Source organism: Piliocolobus tephrosceles, chromosome 11 (genome assembly GCF_002776525.5).
Source record: "Piliocolobus tephrosceles isolate RC106 chromosome 11, ASM277652v3, whole genome shotgun sequence".
Lineage (NCBI taxonomy): Eukaryota > Metazoa > Chordata > Mammalia > Primates > Cercopithecidae > Piliocolobus > Piliocolobus tephrosceles.
In genome coordinates this window covers 117445046-117449963 of record NC_045444.1, presented here as the reverse complement: position 1 = coordinate 117449963, position 4918 = coordinate 117445046, and the positions used below count along the sequence as shown (strand labels likewise).

Here is a 4918-nt window from a genome sequence, read left to right as displayed (position 1 = left end):
CTTGGCCCCTACAACTTGCAGGCCCGGCCTCAGCCAGACTGTCCCCAAACTCACAGCCACAGCAGTCTCAGCTACTGCATGGTGATAGGAAATATACCTGCTCACTCTTCTTTCCAGCTCTAAACTTCCCTCTCAAAAGCCCCTATCGGGGCTGTTGCTTGAAATTGGCTGTACTTAAAATAGTCCTCTCCGGTGATCACATTTATAAACCATTCTGAATACAATGGCCTAAGCCAAATCTTAATGGATCCCAAAATGCTCCTGATGGTGACAGGTCTACTCATTCATGTGCTGGGAAGGATTTGAGAAGAAAATACCTGCTCCCTGACTCCAGGACCTAACCAAGAGTAGTGGATGTGTCAGCAGAACTGCACTCGGCAGGGTGAAGATGAGGACTCCGGCATGTGGTTGTTTAGCATGTGCGGTTTCCACTCTTCAAGAGGGATCCCTATGGTCCACGACGGGCAACGTGAGCCACAATGCAAGGCCAGTGTGGGAGAGCATCCACAGACCTACAGATGAGACCAGGTGGTGGTAGTGACTGTCCGGCATGATGCTCTTGGGGTTTTGGTGGGATGGTTCCTTATTGTGTGGTCAGTCTTGTGCATTGCATTCTTGACCTTCACTAGTAGCCCACAGCATCCCCCAGTCACTGTGACAACCAGCAGTGCCCACATATTTCCCTGGGGACGGGAGGCTAGTTTTCACTGCTGCCCGGAGGATCCAACTGCCAGGATCCACTGCAAGTCAGTGGCTTGAGGCAGCTGAATGTTCTCTCTCCTGCCACTTGAGCATTCATTCTGGTGAGGAGGTGGTGGTGGGGGAAAAAGGGGAGAAGCAGAGGGTGAGCACAGGTCCTGGCTGCAGACCCACAGCCAACTGGAGGGGCCATGTGCTGTTTTTAGCTGCCCAGTGTCCATTCCCATCCCTTTTGGTAACAGGTTACCCACACTGCAGTTGGAGAATCATTTTCTTCCCTGCTCAGTGCTCACGGCTTCTGTGGATTTTATCCTCATGTTCCAAAGGAGGCTGTGCGGCTCCAACCTGGCCAATCAGCCCCCTGCATTTTCCTGGGCACAGTGACGGGTACCAGGAGGGACACAGGACCTAGTCAGAGCTGTGATGCCTTTTGCTGTGGGGAGACAGGCCGGCTCACCCCCTCTGCTACACTTGATCTCTGTAGGCTGGGAGCTGTTGCTGCTGCAGCTAGACTGGAATTAACTCTGCTACAGAGAGAGGGAAATGGCCCGTGCCCCTGGAGCAAGCCACATCTGAACCAGAACTCTCTCCTGACTTTTACAGGAGCTAATACATTCTCATTTTGCTTAAGCCTAGTTTGGGTTAGGTTGTCGAACATTTACAACAAAGGGGGACCTCAATACGCCAGAAAAAGGAAGTGTCTTCAGTCCAGAAGTTGCAGCCATGGAGTACCCAGTCACTTCCGCCATGTCTATAGGTCCTTTCATTGTCCCTGCAGGACAGGACCACAACATGACCCCACGCAACTCCCACACCTGTTTCACAAAGGAAATCCTGGGACTGGGGGGTGGAGAATGGGCTCCAGCCTGGCCCATCCTGCCCAATCACACCAGTGCTGTTGCGGGTAAACCAGCTCCCCGCCTCCCCAACGGCTGCCCTGCTGGGTCCCAGTCTAACTAATTCTTAGAGGCATAGCAGGTCACCTGGGTGTGGGTCTGTGGATGCCTCACAGGCATTCAGCATTGTCCTCCCTCCACCCCTCCACCATATGCGCTGTCACTGCTGTCAGCTGTCACCGTTCCAGTGCATGTGGGCTGACCCCCACCTCGCATCTGCATTTGTTTGCCCGGAGGCTTCTTCTCCAGAGTGGGACAAAAGTGTGGAGGAATTAACCACCTCCCTCCTCACAGCCTTTCTCCAAGACCAACAGGTTATAAATACCTCAGCTCTGTCAGGTGGGATGACTATGCTGTGTGGTGTGTGTTCTCCCTTCTCCCATCTCATGACGCCCCAGCAGGATCAGGCTTCAGCTGCCCTCCATGGCCACTGCATTAGGACTCACCAGTACTGGCTGTCCTCCTTTCTCTGGTGGTTCCTTTTTATTTTGTTTGAGACAGGGTCTTGCTATGTCATCCAGGCTGGAGTGCAGAGGCGCAATCATAGCTCACTGCAGCCTTGACCTCCTGGGCTTAAGCCATCCTCCCGCCTTGGCCTCCCAAAGTCTTGGGATTATAGGCATGAGCCACCAAGCCCAGTCTCCTTCCCTCGTTGACACTCCTCTCCCCTACTGGTGTTTGCTGGGATCACCTTGAACTAAGATTTCGAATTGGCTGTTCAGGAGCTGGAGGTAAAATCCCACCAGGCACTGGCTGGGTGTAGCCACATCACCAGCACTAACCACAAGGCTGCATGGCAGGCCACTCCCCATCACAGGTGACCCGAAAAGAACCTATTTCTACAGATGGTGTTCCTGGGCCCAGGGCCTCTGTCCTCTGGGGTGCAGGCCTGGAGGCGAACCGCTACATTCCTCCTATTCCCACTAACTGGGATTACCCTGGGACACAGGTGCAGATGACTAATTATGTTAGCTATTGAGTTAAGCTTTATAATCCCTTCCTTTAGAGTGAGAACATCTAAAGCAAACACTGTGTTCTGTGAGTGTGTGCAGAGCAAGCTGCTCCACCGGGGGTCTGTGGCTCTGAACAGGAATGACAGGCACCAATTCTGCTTGACCTGCGGCTCAAAAGGTCACTGGGGTCCCCACACCTCCCTTCCTTGCTATTTGCCAAGTCCAACTTTTATGACTCTAAAGTAAGACATGCTAAAGAAACAGAATTCTTTTTTTTTCTTTTTTTAAATTTTGGTGACAAGACAGGACCTTTGATGGAAACTGGATCTGTAAGAAAAACAAGGACAGACCAATCAGCTTAGACAATAACCCACGTGCCCTGGAATCCTGTGGCTTTCCAGTTTCACAGCCTCACAGGTGAGGGTTCAGCAACTGTGATCCTTCTGTGGAGAAATACATTATTTAGGATTCAAATTTCTTCCATTCCTTGCATCCACTCTTTCTTTCAGCCGCACACCCTCAGGCTGTAACGCCTTTTGCCAGGCGCCTGGCCAGGCTTGGCTCCTGCTCATCTCATTGGTGCCAGCGCCTTCCCCTGCAGCTATGATGGAGTCTCACCCCCCAAAAGCTACGCTGCAGTGGTTTGACCACATTCAATGCCCAAAATGGCTGGGAAAGGAGTCCTTTGCTTTCAGGGCCTCATCCTCAGCTGAGGAAGATGCCAAGGGAGAGGTTCACCAAACTTTAGGAAAGAACATTCTAGAAGCATCTTTCCCCAAAAAGGAAAGACGCCACTGTCGTCAGATGGTTCTTCGTTTCCCTGGATAGTGAAGGATGTCAAACCACCTGTTAATTAAGAGCTGAGCCTACAAGCTCAGCACAACTTAATGTACCCCCACGCTGCACCCCCATCGCCCTCCCCCACAGTGACTCTCATACAGGTGCCTGGGAGGCTTTCATTGGCTAACGTTCTTCCCTGGGCAGTTAAAAAGTAAACTAATATTCTTGTTTTTTTTTTGAGATGAAATTTCTCTCCTGTTGCCCAGGCTAGAGTGCAACGGTACCATCTCAGCTCACTGCAACCTCCGCCTCCTGGGTTCAAGCGATTCTCCTGCCTCAGCCTTCTGAGTAGTTGGGATTACAGGCATGCACCACCATGCCCTGCTAATTTTGTAATTTTAGTGAGACAGTTTCTTCATGTTGGTCAGGCTGGTCTTGAACTCCTGACCTCAGGTGATCCACCCACCTCGGCCTCCCAAAGTGCTGGGATTACAGGTGTGAACCACTGTGCCCGGCGTATTTTTTTAAATTTTTTGAGACAGGGTCTTGCTCTTTTGCCCAGGCTGGAGTGCAGTGGTGTGATTTCGGCTCACTGCAAGCTCGGCTTCCTGGGTTCATGCCATTCTCCTGCCTCAGCCTCCTGAGTAGCTGTGACTACAGGTGCCCGCCACCACGCCCAGCTAATTTTTTTGTATTTTTAGTAGAGATGGGGTTTCACCATGTTAGCCAGGATGGTGTTGATCTCCTGACCTCGTGATCCGCCCGCCTCGGCCTCCCAAAGTGCTGGGATTACAAGCGTGAGCCACTGCACCCAGCCTTTTTTTTTTCTTTCTTGAGACAGGGTCTCAAGAATTCTGTCACCCAGACTGGAATGCATTGGTGCAATTATGGCTCATTGCAACCTCCAACTGCTGAGCTCATGCAATCCTTCTACCTCAGCCTCCCAAATAGCTGGGATTACAGGCATGTGCCACCATGCCTGGCTAACTTTTTAATCTTTTTTCTTCTTCTCACTCTTTTTTTTTTTTTTTCTGTGGAGACAAGGTCTTGGTATGCTACCCAGGCTGGTCTCAAACTCCCAGGCTCAAGTTCTCCTCCTGCCTGGGCCTCCCAAAGGTCTAGGATTACAGGTTTCAGCCACTATTCCCAGTCAAAAAGTAAGCAGATTTAAAGAAAAATATTAAGTGATTTTACAGATATCAAAAGTCACTGATTTAACAAATGGTAATGATGATAATGATGATGATAATGGTGATGATGGCAACTACCTCCAAGGGTGATGGTTGTAAAGATTGAGGGGATGTGCAGAATTGCCAGGTGCAGGACCTGGTGATAGAGGTGGGTGGTGGTGATGATAGTGGTGGTGATGATGATGGTGATGACGGTGATAATGATGATGATGGTGATGGGGGTGGTGATGATGGTGATGATGATGATGGTGATGGTGATGTGATGATGGTGATGGCGATGGTGATGATGGTGGTGGTGATGATGGTGGTGATGATGATAGTGATGATGATAATGGTGGTGGTGATGATGGTGGTGGTGATGATGATGATGGTGATGATGATGGTGCTGGTGATGATGGTG

At 50.7% G+C, this 4918-nt stretch overlaps 1 protein-coding gene across 1 annotated transcript in view; it reads right to left on the bottom strand.

Moving 5' to 3' along the window:
- Positions 1 to 2836: 2836 nt before the first annotated feature.
- The window catches only part of SPATA3 (spermatogenesis associated 3), a 50023-nt gene continuing 47941 nt past the window's right edge, over positions 2837 to 4918 (bottom strand). The window contains exon 5 of the mRNA XM_023193877.1: positions 2837 to 2991. The gene's annotated coding sequence lies outside the window, so the exon portion shown is untranslated. The remainder of the gene's footprint in view (positions 2992 to 4918) is intronic.